This window comes from Callorhinus ursinus, unplaced genomic scaffold, assembly GCF_003265705.2.
Source record: "Callorhinus ursinus isolate GAN/ISIS: 27379988/994484 unplaced genomic scaffold, GSC_fseal_2.0 scaffold1, whole genome shotgun sequence".
Classification (NCBI taxonomy): domain Eukaryota; kingdom Metazoa; phylum Chordata; class Mammalia; order Carnivora; family Otariidae; genus Callorhinus; species Callorhinus ursinus.
Window position 1 is genome coordinate 113,341,981 of NW_027397063.1, and position 15,996 is coordinate 113,357,976.

General features: G+C 39.0%; 1 protein-coding gene across 7 annotated transcripts in view; it reads left to right on the forward strand.

The window, feature by feature from the left end:
* PIK3CB (phosphatidylinositol-4,5-bisphosphate 3-kinase catalytic subunit beta) overlaps positions 1-15,996 on the forward strand; it is a 199,898-nt gene that overhangs the window by 50,211 nt on the left and 133,691 nt on the right. The window contains exon 3 of one of the 7 annotated variants that reach the window (XM_073899403.1): positions 8,500-8,598. The exons of the other annotated variants lie outside the window; for them this stretch is intronic. The gene's annotated coding sequence lies outside the window, so the exon portion shown is untranslated. The remainder of the gene's footprint in view (positions 1-8,499; positions 8,599-15,996) is intronic. 7 annotated transcript variants of the gene reach the window in all.

Below are 15,996 nucleotides of genomic sequence, written 5' to 3' on the forward strand. Positions count from 1 at the left end.
CATCACTACTATCCATCTCCAGAGCTTTTTCATCATCCCAGACTGAAACTCTATGCAGTAAACAGTAACTTTTCTTTGCTCTCTCACTCCAATCTCTGATAACCATACTACTTTCTGTCTCTATGAATTTGCCTCTTCTAGATATCTCATGTAAGTGGAATCAAATAATATTTGTCCTTTTGTGGCTGGTTTATTTCACATAATGTCCTCAAGGTTCATCCATGTTATAGCATGTGTCACTGTATCCTTTTTAAAGGCTGGATAATATTCCATTGTATGTATATACCACATTTTGTTTATCCTATTTATTGGTTGAATTTTTTTTCAATCTTTTGGCTATTGGTAGTAATATTACTTATACTTGGGTGTACAAATATCTGTGTGAGTCCCTGCTTTTAATGCTTTTTAATTTTTTTAATTTCTAAGTTTTTAAATTTTTTAAAAAGATTTTACTTATTTGACAGAGAGAGACACAGCAAGAGAGGGAGCACAAGCAGGGGAGTGGGAAACAGAGAAGCAGGCTTTCTGCAGAGCAGGGAGCCCAATGTGGGGCTTGATCCCAGGACCCTGGGATCATAACCTAAGCTGAAGGCAGACACTTAATGACTGAGCCACCCAGACGCCCCTTGCTTTTTTATTTTTTAAAGATTTATTTATCTTAGTGTAAGCGGGGGGCGAGGGGCAAAGGGAGAGGGAGAGAGAAGTAGAGTCCCTGCTGAGCCCAGAGCCCAGTGTCAGGCTTGATCTCATGACCTTGAGATCACGACCCAAGCCAAAATCAGGAGTCAGATGCTTAACTGATTGAGTGACCCAGGTGCCCCCCTGCTTTTAATTCTTTTGGGTAGTGGAATTGTTGGATCATATGGTAAGTCTGTGTTTAAATTTTTGAGGAACTGCCATATTCTTCCACAGTCGTTGCACCATTTTACCTTCCTACCACTAATATACAAGGGTTACAATTTGTAGTTTACTTTTGGTTTTGAATAGTGGAATGTTTTAAGTATGTGTATTATCTTAGAAGTGTATATCATAGATTGTTTTTAGTAGTTACAGAAGTAACACAAATCCTCATGCTCTGCTATAAGATCAGAACTGGTAAAGAAAGTTGTGTTCTAGTTAAATTTTAGTGGGAGAGTCTCACAGGAATTAAAATCTGGAGGCTTAAAAAGAATATGTTGCCAGAAACTTATGCATACTGTGTCTATGTAACTTGGCTGTGATATCTAATATACTAGTATCTTCATTTGCTCTAGAGAAAGCTTTGTGTTTTGATTAGTAGGTAGGAATAATTATAATTTCCCAGGATAGGACAAGATGATTAAATGAGCTAGAATGATTTTTTCTTTCCCCAAAGAGTACACTTTTTAACTTCCGAGATTGGAAATTTTATAAGGAGGTTGGGAAATTTTCATCTTGCTGTTGACTAATACATTGTCTGTGTAATAGTTCAGGAAGGATGTTGTCTGTTTAGATGGATGATAGACCAATAAGAATTATTAAAGGAAAAACTGTTGATGGGATTATAGCTCTTTCAGAGGTTTTTGAAGCTTTGCACCTTGTTTGTAATTGTCATTAAGATTTTGAAATTTTGAAGTAGGTCGTATTCATTGTCTTAAGTATTGTTATAATTATGCTTTTTGTTGGTAAATGACATATTTTAATTTCAAAAAGTTTACTTTATGGGGCGCCTGGGTGGCTCAGTTGGTTAAGCGTCTGCCTTCGGGCTCAGGTCATGATCCCAGTGTCCTGGGATTGAGCCCCACATCGGGCTCTCTGCTCAATGGGGAGTGTGCTTCTCTCTCTTCCCCTGCTTGCTGCCCCGCCTGCTTGTATGCTAGCTCACTCTCTCTGTCAAATAAATGAATAAAATCTTTAAAAAAAGCTTACTTCAGAAGCTTCTTAATATGTTACATGAACACTGTGAATAAACTGAGTGGTTTAAACTTGCTTTCGTTCTTTATTAGTTCCTCTTCCTCCAGTTCTTGTCTTTGCCTCAGGGTTCTTTTTCTTTAATGTATATTGAATGTTTATGCAGTTAGAAAAAATGTTCATAAAGATCATATTGTTGAGTGCCTACTGTTCCTGGTCCTTTGATAACATGGTTTTTGCTTTTAGTCAGAAAATAACTGTGCTCAGATTGCCCATATAGTCTACCGTAGACAGTGAGGATATTGTGAAATAAATTCTGGCTATCTGTGTAGCATGACCTTTCAAAACTGTTTTCTTTGCTGCAAGCATCTCACTTAGCCTTTTGACTGCCACATGACAGAGGAAGTAGTATATAAAGGGCAATATAAATGGCTGCCTTGTTGATGTCAATACAGTTTTCGAATATAAGAGCATGCTCTTATGCCACATGTTATTAAATATCATTGTTTTGTTTTTGTGGAGGATTAACAATTTTCATGCATAATACAGAGTATATTTTAAGTATAATTATAAATATAATAGTTAAAACTGAAATAGAAAATGATTTATGTGGGGCGCCAGGCTTGCATGGGGTCATGAGGTTGAGCCCCACTTTGGGTAAAGAGATTACTTAAAAATAAATAAATGAAAACTTTAGTAATTTATGTTACTTTGAAAAAATATCTTAATTTTTTTATTCAGAGTTTTTTTTTTAAGATTTTATTTATTTATTTAACACAGAGAGAGGCAGTGAGAGAGGGAACACAAGCAGGGGAAGTGGGAGAGGGAGAAGCAGGCTTCCCACCGAGCAGAGACCCTGATGCGGGGCTCAGCTGGTTAGGCGACTGCCTTTGGCTCAGGTCATGATCCTGGAGTCCCAGGATCGAGTCCCGCGTCAGGCTCCCTGCTCAGCAGGGAGTCTGCTTCTCCCTCTGACCCTCCCCCCTCTCATGCTCTCTCTCTCTCAAATAAATAAATAAAACCTTAAAAAAAAACCAAATTTATAATTTAAAGAACAATAAAAAATAAAACCTCTGTGCATAATAGCTAGGCCAATCCTGTGTGTCTTATTTTTTTTCCTTTCCCCAAGCTACACTTAGATGAATATTTTATTTCCTTTTTTTTCTTTCGTTTTTTGGGGGTGGTGGGAGGGGCAGAGGGAAGAGGGAGAGCATCTTGAGGAGGCTCCACTCTGAGCATGGCTCCTTACATGGGGCTCAGTCTCACAACCCTGGGGTCATGACCTGAGCCTAAATCAAGAGTCGGACAATTAACCGACTGAGCCACCTAGGTGCCCCAACCTTGTTTTTCTTTATAGCTTTACCATCTATATGTATATATCTGAAAAATATTTAACACTGTATTTGTATTTATGTAAATGGAGTCATATTGTGGATATTCTTTTTTTTCTCTTAACGTTGTAAGGTTCATTCATGGTGATGAGTATAGCTGTATTATACTAATTTTCCATATTGTAAAATATTCAGTACAACTTACTGATCCATTCTATTGTGCATTTAGGTTGTGTCTAGTTTTCAGATATTATGAACAATTCCACATTGAACATTCATGTACATGTGACATCATTGGTTAAGAGTTTTTCAAGGATATATACTTAGTAATGGAATTTTTGATGCCAGACTCTGAAAGAGGTTGAATCAGTTTATTTTCCCACCAGCAGTGATCTATGAAATGGTATCTCCTTGTGGTTTTTAATTTATGTTACCTTGATGAATAATGAGATTGAACATCTTTTCCCCCATATGTTTACGGATTTTTTTGGGCTGCTTTGAAGTTTGTGTTTAATTATTTTGCCCATTTTTCTATTGGGTTTATGATTTTTACATATTTATTTTCTCACTAAAATTTATAAAAATCATTTATTTGGTCAATTTTTAATTTTAATTCCAGTGTAGTTAACATACAGTGTTGTATTACAGGTATAAAATAAAGTGATTCAACAGTTCTATACATTATCCAGTACTCATCAAAAAAAATGTACTATTAATCCCCTTTACCTATTTCACCCCTGCCCACCTATTTGATCTATTTTTATTCACCTGTTTAACATTCTTCATTGAGTCTTTTTCTCTTTTTTTTTTTAATATCAAGGGCAACACCTCAATATGGCTTACCAGAGAATCTAGATGTAGCTAGCTTCTCCAGTATCATTCTGCCTCTCCATGTTCCTAATGGCTGTCTTTGAATTCCTCAAATGTTTGAAGTTTCTTAGGTCTTTGGATATGTTCTTTCTCACTTTGCCTAGCTAATTTCCTCTCTTCCTTCAAGTCTGTGTTAAAATATCCCCTTCCCTTAGCATTCTTTCATATACATGCCTCAAATTCATATACTCTGTGCCTCTGTATTTATGAATTAAAAATGTAGTAATTCTTTTTTTGTTTGTTTGTTTAAAGATTTTATTTACTTGACACAATGAGAGAGGGAACACAAGCAGGGGGAGTGGGAGAGAAGCAGGTTTCCTGCGGAGCAGGGAGCCCGATGTGGGGCTCGATCCCAGGACCCTGGGATCATGACCTGAGCCGAAGGCAGACGCTCAACAACTGAGCCACCCAGGTGCCCCCCAAAATATAGTAATTCTAGTGAGATGACTAGTCTGGAGGAGAAAGAAGGCTGTAACTATGTTCATTTTTACGAGGGGATTAAAAATGCATTGTGAAAAGTAATAAACAAAGATGAACGCTGTTGAGTTTAAATAGGAGTGAATGATTTGCTAGTATCATAAACATAGTCTCATCATTGTTGTTCCCCCACTCCTCTTCATAATTCTGTTTTCTGTTTGGAGTAGGGTGAGAGGAAAATACAGTTGTAGAGTAGGCAGAACATTGGACTGAATGTGACTGAGGGAGGATATGCGGTTTTTAATCATGGCCTTGCAGCTACCTAAACTATGTGTTTGACTAGATTAGTGAAGTCCAATTTGCTCTAAGAGAATGAAAATGAGTAATGGCTCAAACACAATAGATATTTATTTGTTACTCACGGGATAATCTAAGGTAGATGGTCCTCTTTGGTGGGTGGCTCTCTTCCAGGTGGTTTCTTCATCTCTTGACTCTTCATCCTTTATGACCAGTGGAAGAGGAAAGAAAAGGTATAGGTGGCACAACAGTTTTCTTAAAATCCCTCACCTAAAGTGGCACAGGTCATTTCCACTCAGTATTCCACTAGGGAGAACTTAATACATGACCACTTCATACTGCACAGGAGGTTGGAAGATCTAGTGCCCAGCCACATTCCCATAATTATGGAAGGAGAAAAGCAGTGTCTGCCACAGTGGCCTTGTGAAAGTCATTTTATTTCTGTAGGTCTCAGTTCTGAATGTATCAAATAAGGGATCTATACTCCAAAAGTTTGTAACACACACATTCTTCTTCCCTTAGAGTTGAACTTTAAAAGCTATAAGGAAAGTGTTTCCATTGTGTCTCCATTTACCTTGTTCCACTGCAATTTTTTTTTTAAGATTTTATTTATTTGTCAGAGAGAGAGCACAAGCAGGGGGAGCAACAGGCAGAGGGAGAAGCAGGTTCCCTGCTGAGCAAGGAGCCTGCCGGGGGACTCCATCCCAGGACCCTGGGATCATTACCTGAGCCAAAGGCAGACGCTGAACTGACTAAGCCACCCAGGCGTCCCTCCACTGCAATTTTGAAGGAATATTAGATGCTAAAGCTGCTTTCGTTAATGTTGACTCTCTATTTTAACAACCAGGCTACTCATAGGTCTCTAGGTTTATCCAGATCGTGGGTACAAACTGCATAATGTTCTTATAGTGAATGGAAACTTATAATGTGAGATGAAATAATTCTGGGGTTATGTTTGTGGTAAGTTGTAAACAAAATATTAGTTGGCTTTGAAATATTAAATTAAGGGGAGCCTGGGTGGTTCAGTTGGTTAAGGACTGACTTTGGCTCACATCCTGATCTTGGGGTCCTGGGATTGAGTCCCACCTTGGGCTCCCCGCCCCATGTCGGGCTCCCCACTCAGTGGGGAGTCTGCTTATCCCTCTTCCTCTCCCACTGCCCCACCCCTGTTCATGCTCTGTCTCTCTCAAATAAATAAATAAAATCTAAAAAATAAAAAGGAAAGAAATATTAAATTAAAAACTTGTTTAAATATTCTGCATTTTCTTTGGAAAAATAAGAATTTAAAATAATTTATAAACATTTAAGGAAGTTGACTATGGCTTGTATTAATTTATAAATTTGGAGTCTAATTTCAGCAATTATGATTTAAGGAATTTTCATTTTTATATAAAGACTTTTTAAAAATTTTTTATTGTTATGTTAATCATCATATATTACTTCATTAGTATATAAAGACATTTTTAAAAACTCATTTAACATAAACCTCATTTTCGGGGGAATTGATAGCAACATTATGATTATCACAGGTAATTTAATTTTAGCTTTTAGTTCTCAGTTCCATTTAAATTTCAGTAGAATTTTGATTTGGAGATTGTTGTAATTTCAGAGATTAACTGGTTCGCTAATATTCTGAAGCTATTTGTATATAAGAAGAAGATATTTCTTATAAGAAATGCCCTTGTGAAAAATACTATTTAAGAAGATGGTGTGTATATGTGTGTAATTTTTTTTAAAAAGTAACGAATTAACTCTTGGCTGTAATAGTGTAATTTGATCTCTTTTTTATTCTTATTTTTTAAATTTCTTATTTATTTATTAAAAAGATTTTTATTTATTTGACAGAGAGAGACACAGGGAGAGAGGGAACACAAGTGGGGGGGGTGGGAGAGGGGGAAGCAGGCTTCCTGCAGAGCAGATGCTTAACTACTGAGCCACCCAGGCGCCCCTGATCTCTCTTTTTTTAAAGATTTTATTTATTTACTTGAGAGTGTGCATATGCTCAAGGGTGGGGGGAGGGGCAGAGAAAAGGAAACTCCCGGCTGAGCAGGGAGCCCAGTGCAGGGCTGGATCCCAAGATCTTGAGATCAAGTCAGACAGTTAACCAACTGAGCCACCTGTAATTTGATCTCTTAGTCTAATAGATTATATTCTAATTATCTATTCCTGTAACAAACCACCCCAAAACATAGTGGTGTAAAATGTCCATTTTGTTATGCCCTTCTGTGGTCAGGAATTTGGACAAGGCACGGCAGGGTCATCTTGTCTCAGGTCCATAATATCTGGGCCTCGAATGAAGAAACTCATAATCAGGACTAGAGTCATGAAGGCCTGTTCACTCAGAAATCTGGCTCTTGGTGCTGGCAGTCAGTTGGGCTTGGTCAAACCACCTACACATGGCTTTTAGAATGAGCATCTCATAAGTGTCTTAAGAGGTAGCAGGTGGAAACTACCAAATTCTTGTTTTTTTCTTTTTTTAAATTGTTAAAATTTAAATTCAAATTATTAACATATAATGTATTATTAGTTTCAGAGGTAGAGATCAGTGATTCATCACTTTTTTTTTAATGTTTTATTTATTTATTCATGAGAGTCAGAGAGGCGCAGAGGCAGAGGGAGAAGCAGCAGGGAGCCCAATGCGGGGCTTGATCCCAGGACCCCGGGATCATGACCTGAGCCGAAGGCAGACACTTAACCATCTGAGCCACCCAGGTGTCCCTCATCACTTTTTTTTAAAAGATTTATCTATTTATTTATGTGTGAGAGAGAGAGAGAACACAAGCAGGGAGGAGGGTCAGAGGGAGAGGGAGAAGCAGACCCCCTGCTGAGCAGGGTGCCTGATGCAGGGAGCCTGATGCCTGCGGGGCTCCATATGGGGCTCAATCGCAGGACCTGGAGATCATGACCTGAGCCAAAGGCAGAGCTTAATCGACGGAGCCACTCAGGCGCCCTTCATCAGTCTTGTATAATACCCTGGGGTCATTACATTACATACCCTCCTTGATTTCCAACACCCAGTTACCCCTCCCCCCCTCCGTCTCCCCCCCCTCGCCGCAGCCCTCAGTTTGTTTCCCGTGATTAAGAATTTCTTATGGTTTGTGTCCCTTTCTAGTTTCTTCTTGTTTCATTTTTTCCTCTCTTCCTCTATGATCCTCTGCCTTGTTTCTTAAATTCCAATATGACTGAGATCATATAATTGTCTTTCTATGACTGACTTATTTTGCTTCGCATAATACCCTCTAGTTCCATCCATGTTGTTGCAAATGGTAAGATTTCATTTTTTGATGGCTGCATAATATTCCATTGTATACATACCACATCTTCTTTATCCATTCATCTGTCAATGGATATCTGGGCTCTTTCCATGGTTTGACTCTTATGGCCATTGCCGCTAATAAACATTGGGGTGCAGGTGCCCCTTCAGATCACTACATTTGTATCTTTGGGGTAAATACCCAGTAGTGCAATTGCTGGGTCATAGGGTAGCTCTATTTTCATCTTTTTGAGGAACCTCCATACTGTTTTCCAGAGTGGCTGCACCAGCTTGCATTCCCACCCACAGCGTAGGAGGGTTCCCCTTTCTCCGCATCCATGCCAACATCTGTCATTTCCTGACTTGTTAATTTTAGCCATTCTAACTGGTGTGAGGTGGTATTTCATTGTGGTTTTGATTTGTATTTCCCTGATGCCGAGTGATATGGAGCATTTTTTTCAGGTGTCTCTTGGCGATTTGTATATCTTCTTGGAGAAATGTTTGTTCATGTCTTCTGTCCATTTCTTGACTAGATTATTTGTTCTTTGGGTGTCGAGTTTGGTAAGTTCTTTATAGATTTTGGATACTGGCTCTTTATCTGATATGTCATTTGCAAATATCTTCTCCCATTCTGTCAGTTGTTTTTGGTTTTCTTTGCTGTGAAGAAGCTTTTTATCTTGAAGTCCCAATAGTTCATTTTTGCCTTTGTTTCCCTTACCTTTGGAGACCTGTCTAGCAAGAAGTTGCTGCAGCCGAGGTCACAGAAGTTGCTGCCTGTGTTCTCTAGGATTTTGACGGATTCCTGTCTCACATTTAGGGCTTGCATCCATTTTGAGTCTATTTTTGTGTGTAGTGTAGGAAAATGGTCCAGTTTCATTCTTCTGCATGTGGCTTTCCAGTTTTCCCAGCACTGTTTGTTGAAGAGATTGTCTTTTTTCCATTGGGTATTCTTTCCTGCTTTGTCAAAGATTAGTTGACCTTAGAGTTGAGGGGCCATTTCTGGGTTCTTTGTTCTGTTCCACTGATTATTTGTCTGTTTTTGTGCCAGTACCATACTGTCTTGATGATTACAGTTTTGTAATAGAGCTTGAAGTCTGGAATTGTGATGCCACCATCTTTTTCAGCATTCCTCTGGCTACTCGGGGTCTTTTCTGATTCCATACAAATTTTAGGATTATTTGTTCCAGTTCTGTGAAAAAAAAGTTGATGGTATTTTGATAGGGATTGCATTGAATGTGTAGATTGCTCTAGGTAGCATTAGACATTTTAACAATATTTGTCTTCCAATCCATGAGCATGGAACATTTTTCCATCTCTTTCTGTCTTCCTCAGTTTCTTTCATGAGTGTTCTATAGTTTTCTAAGTACAGATCCTTTTCCTCCTTGATTAGATTTATTCCTAGGTATCTTATGGTTTTTGGTGCAATTGTAAATGGGATTGACTCCTTAATTTCTCTTTCTTCTGTCTCATTGTTATTGTGTAGAAATGCAACTGATTTCTGTGCATTGATTTTATATTCTGCCACTTTGATGAATTCCTGTATGAGTTCTAGCAATTTTGTGTTCGAGTCTTTTGGGTTTTCCACATAGAGTATCGTGTCGTCTGCGAAGAGTGAGAATTTGATTCGGATGCCTTTTGTTTATTTTTTCTGTTGTCTGTGCTGAGGCTAGGACTTCTTTTTAATTTTTTTTTAAGATTTTATTTATTTATTTGACAGAGAGACCCTGGGATCATGACCTAACCCAAAGGCAAACGCTTAACTGACTAAGTCACCCAGGCACCCTGAGGCTAGAAATTCTAAGACCATGTTGAACAGTAGTGGCGATAGTGGACATCCCTGCCATGTTGAAACTACCAATTTCGTAAACCTAGGTCCAGATACTAGTATAGCATTACCTCTGCTTTATTTAATTGGCCAAAGAGAGCTCAGATAAGAGGAAAGAGCATAGTCCTCAATTCTCAGTAGAAGGAAAAAAAGTAAAGAATAGTAGGAAGTTATAGGAGAAATAAAGAAGGAGGAATAGAAGTAAGGGAATCTTGGGGCCTTTTTAAAAATCATTGCAGGTCACTAGGCAGAACTCTGTCATGTAATTATAAGTGTTTTGCAGCTAGGTTTTATTATTTTTTTTTCAATTTTTTATTTAAAGATTTTATTTTTATTATTATTATTATTTTTTAAGATTTTATTTATTTATTTGACAGAGAGAGACACAGCGAGAGAGGAACACAAGCAGGGGGAGCAGGAGAGGGAGAAGCAGGCTTCCCGCTGAGCAGGGAGCCTGATGTGGGGCTCGATCCCAGGACGCTGGGATCATGTCCTGAGCCGAGGGCAGACGCTTAACGCCTGAGCCACCCAGGCGCCCCAAAATGGTGTCTTGTCTTTTTTTTTTAAGATTTTATTTATTTATTTGACAGAGACACAGCGAGAGAGGGAACACAAGCAGGGGGAGTGGGAGAGGGAGAAGCAGGCTTCCCGCCGAGCAGGGATCCCGATGCGGGGCTTGATCCCAGGACCTGGGATCATGACCTGAGCCGAAGGCAGTCGCTTAACGACTGAGCCACCCAGGCGCCCCTTTTATTATTTTTTTTAAGATCTTATTTATTTGTCAGAAAGAGAGAGAGCGAGAGAGTGCACAAGCAGGGTGAGTGGCAAGCAGAGGGAGAAGTAGGCTCCCTGCTGAGCAGGGAACCCGATGTGGGACTCAATCCCAGGACCCTGTGATCATGACCTGAGCCGAAGGCAGACATTTAACCGACTGAGCCACCCAGGTGCCCCTGCAGCTAGTGTTTAAATATTCTGTTAGATTGTTTTGCTTCTTAAAGCTGTCTTTCATTGCTAACGTTTTAGCCAGTCCATTTTAAATTCCTTGAGAGTATTCCCTCATTTTCCGGGTGGTGTCATTTTTTTGAAGCTGAGAAATAAAGTCAAATGAACCTCTAATAGTAACTTTTCCTTTATTTTTTTTAAAGATTTCATTTATTTAAGAGAGAGAGAGAGAGAGCATACAAGCGGGGGGAGGGGCAGAGTGAGGAGGAGAAGCAGGCTCCCTGCTGAGGTGGGAGCCTGATGTGGAGCTCCCTCCCAGGACCCTGGGATTATCACCTGAGAGGAAGGCAGATGCTTAACCTACTGTGCCACCTAGGCACCCCATAACTTTTTCTTTAATAATAATAATAAAAAAAAGACATCAAGAGGAAGAGTTAGGTTGGTTTTAAGAGCTGAATTCAATCAGGAAATGTTTTTGTTTAGCTTTTGTATTAGTGATATGAAATTGAACTAATGACATTTTCCATTTTATTTTCTCTCTCAATAATTCACTTGTGACAGTTAAGCAATGTGGGTTGTATAAATGAATAAAGTGAGAATCACACTCCACAACAAAGTAGTATTTTATTTCATTTTGTTTTTTTAAGATTATTTATTTGAGAGAGAGAGAGCACAAGCAGGATGGAGGGGTACAGGGAGAGGTAGAAGCAGGCTTACTGCTGAGCAGGGAGTCCTATGCAGTGTTCTGTCCCAGGACGCTGGGGTCATGATCTGAGCCGAAGGCAGACACTTTAACAACTGAGCTACTCAGGTGCCTCCAAAGCAGTATTTTAAATGGTATATTAAGAGAAGAGACAAAAAATAATGCTGTTTTAACACCAACAAATAGGGGGCGCCTGGGTGGCTCAGTCGTTAAGCGTCTGCCTTTGGCTCAGGTCATGATCCCAGGGTCCTGGGATTGAGCCCCGCATCAGGCTCCCTGCTCCGCGGGAAGCCTGCTTCTCCCTCTCCCACTCCCCCTGCTTGTGTTCCCTCTCTCGCTGTGTCTCTCTGTCAAATAAATAAAATCTTTAAAAAAAAGAAAACAGCAAAACAACAACAAATAGGACAACCTTAGAGAAATGGATAAATTCCTAGAACCATACAGTCTACCAAGACTGAATCATGAAGTAGAAAATCCGAACATACTGATTACTGGTAAGGAGAGTGAGTCAATAACCAAAAACCTCCAACAAACAACATTCCAGGACCAGATGGCTTCACTGGTGAGTTCTACCAAACATTTGAAGAAGAATTAATACCAATCCTTCTCAGTCTCTTCCATAAAAACAGAAGAGGAAGGAATCACAAACTCATTTTATGAACCACAAACCAGCTTTACAATGACACCAAAACCAGACAAGGGTCCACAAGAAAAGAAAATTGTAGGCCAATATTCCTGATGAATATAGATTCAAAAATCCTCAACAAAATATTAGTAAACTGGGGCACCCGGGTGGCTCAGTTGGTTAAGCATCTGCCTTCAGCTCAGGTCATGACCCCAGGGTCCTGGGATCTAGCCCTGCATCAGTCTCCTTGCTCAGCAGGGAGTCGTCTTCTCCCTCTGCCTTTCCCCCTGCTCGTGCTTTCTCTCTCTCTCTCTAATTAAAAAAAAAAAAAAAAAAAAAATTAGCAAACAGAATTCACCAATACATTAAAAGAATTATAAACTGTGATTAAGTAGAATTTATTCTGGGGATGGAAAGATGGTTCAATATCCATAAATCAACCAGTGATATACATCACATGAACAAAATGGTTAGAGACCATGTTATCTCAATAGATGGAGAAAAAGCATTTGACAAAATTTGACATCCATTTATGATAAAAACTCTCAACAAAGTGTGTACAAAGAAAACGTATCTAAACATGATAAAGGCCATGTATGACAAGCCACAGCCAACATCATACTCAGTGGTAAAAATTTAAAACATATTCCCCTAAGATCAAGGAACAAGAAAAGGATGACTGCTCTCACCCCTTTTATTCAACATAGTATTGAAAGTGTTGGCCAGAGCATTTAGGCAAGGAAAAGAAAAGGCATCCAAAGCAGAAAGGAAGAATTAAAATCGTCACTATTAGCTGATGAAGAAATGAAGATAAGATGTAGAAAACCCTAAAGACTCCATCAAAAAACTGTTAGAGCTAATAAACGAATTCAGTAAAGTTGGCATATACAAAAATCTGTTGCATTTCTAGACTATTGATGGACTATCAGAAATAGAAATTAAGAAAATGGTCCCATTTACAGTTGCTTCAAAAATAAATCAGTTGCAATAAAATAGGAATAAGTGTAACCAAGGAGGTGAAAGAACTGCACACATAATCTGTAGGACATTGATGAAACAAAGAAGATACAGTAAACAGAAAGATAGTTTGTGCTCATGGATTAGAAAAAAACAGTATTGTAAAAATGTGCATACTACCCAAAGCAATCTACGGATTCAGTGCCATTCCTATTATAATTGCAGTGTAATTTTTTTTAACAGAAATAGAATAAACATTCTTAAAATTTGTATTTAACCAGAGAAGATCCTGACTAGCCAAAACAATTGTGAGGAAGAGCAAAGCTAGAGGCATCATACTTCCTGATTTCAAACTATATTACAAAGCTCTAGTAATTAAAACAGTGTGTTAGTGTTGTAAAACAGACACATAGATCAATGGAGCAGAATAGAGAATCCAGAAATAAAGTGATGTATATATGTTCAATTAATTTATGACAGAGGAACCGAGAAAATACAGTGGGGGTTAAGACAGTCTCTTCAATAAAAGGTGCTGGGAAAACTGGACAGCCACATACAAAGGAATGAAACTGGATCCCTGTCTTACGCCATAGACAAAAAATAGTACAGATTAAAGGTGTGAACTTAAGACCTGAATCCATAAATTCCTAGATGAAAACATAGATGGTAAGCTTCCCTACTTTGATTTTGGCAATGATACTTTGAATTTGATGATGAGTTCTTGGATTTGACACCAAAAGCAAAGGCAAAAAAGGCAAAAATAAACAAATGGGACTAAATCAAACTAAAAAACTTTTCTATACAGCAGAGGAAACTGTCAATAAAATGAAAAGGCAACCTCCCACCTACCAAATGGGAGAAAATATTTGCAAATCATATACCTGTTGAGGGTTTAATATTCTAAAGATACAAAGAACCCATACAAGTTAATAGCACCCCCCCTCCCGCCCCAGTTAGCAGAGATCTGAGTAGATATTTTTCGTGAGAAGACCTACAGATGTCTAACAGGTACTTGAAAAGTTGCTCAATATCACTAACCATCAGGGAAACTAAAATAAAAAACCATAAGATAATCACTTCCCCCTGTTAGAATGGCTGGTAATCAAAAAGACAGTAACAGATACTGGTGAGAATGTAGAGAAAAGGGATCCGTTTTGTGCTGTTGGTAGAAATGTAAATTGGTGGAACCATAATGGAAAGTACTGTGGAGATTCCTCTCCAAAATTAAAAACAGATCCATCAATCCCACTTCTGGGTATTTATGTGAAGGAAACAAAAACAGTAACTGAAAAAGATGTCTGTACCCCTCTGTTCCTTACAGCATTGTTTACAATAGTCAAGATGTAGAAGCAGTCTTAAGTGTCCATCGATGGATGAATGGATAAAGAAGTTGTGGTATACACACACACACACACACTGGAATGTTAGTCATAAAAAGAAGGAAATCTTGCCATTCACAACAACGTGGATAGATCTTGAGGGCATTATGCTAAATGAAATAACTCAGAGATAGACAAATACTATATGATGTCACTTAACATGTATTATCTTAAAAAGAAAATCCCCAAACCAAACTAATCAATACATAGAACAAATTGGTGATTGCCAAAGGCAGGGGTGGGGTGTGGGCAAAATGGGTGCAGGGGGTCAAAAGGTATAAACTTCTAGTTATAAATTATAAGTCATGGGAGTGTAATATACAGCATAGTGACTGTAGTTAATAATACTGCATTGCATAATTGAAAGTTGCTAAGAGGGTAGATCTTAAAACTTCTCATGACAAGAGAAAAAGTAATGCTGTTTTATTTTATTTTTTTAAAAGATTTTATTTATTTATTTGAAAGAGAAAGTGCACAAGTAGGGGGAGAGGCAGGCAGAGGGAGAAGCAGGTTCCCTGCTGAGCAGGGAGCCCGATATGGGACTCGATCTCAGGACCCTGGGATCATGACCCGAGCCAAAGGCAGTTGCCCAACCAACTGAGCCATCCAGGTGCCCAATGCTGTTTTAGTTTTAAAAAATTTTTAAAGATTGGGGCATCTGGATGGCTCAGTTGGTTAAGCAGCTGCCTTTGGCTCAGGTCATGATCCCAGCATCCTGGAATCAAGCCTCACATCAGGCTCCCTGCTCAGCAGGAAGTCTGCTTCTTCCTCCCCCTGCTCTTATGATTTCACTTGCTCTCTCGCTATTTCTCCCTCTCAAATAAAATATATTTTCAAAGATTTTATTTATTTGAGGGGGAGAGAGAGAGCATGCATGCGCACAAGCGTGTGCATGCAGTGGGGTTGGGGGCAGAGGGAGAGAATCTCAAGCTGGGCTCATTCCCACCACCCCGAGATCTTAACCTGATCCAAAATCAAGAGTGGATGCTCAACCAACTGAGCCACCCAGGTGCTCCAAGTAATGGTGTTTTAAAAACAATGCTGTATTTGAGGTTTTTGAAACAAAATGTGATTTATTAGTTTAACTATAGGGTATTGTTATAAATTAAATACAGGACAGTAGCCAGAAGTGGTTTGAAGCATAAATAGATGAAGATTTCAGATTCTTTTATTTAAAAAGATTTTAATTAATTTATTTATTAGAGAGAGAGAGAGAGAGAGCGAACATAGAAGCAGGGGGAAGAGGCAGAGGGAGAGAGGGAGAAGCTGACTCACTGCTGAGCAGGGAGGCCACTGTGGGGCTCGATCCCAGATCCCTGAGATAAATGACCTGAGCCAAAGGCATATGCTTAACCAGCTGAGCCACCCAGGCGCCCCAAGATTTCAACTTTTTGAGAAACTAGACATAGTGACCTCTAATGAATTATATTCCAAACCATGTAACTTCTAGTACCTGTTCTGTTGTGCACAGGTCATAAGCTGAGGCAGTGTGTGGCAATGGAGGTGGGGTTTCATGACAACAATACTG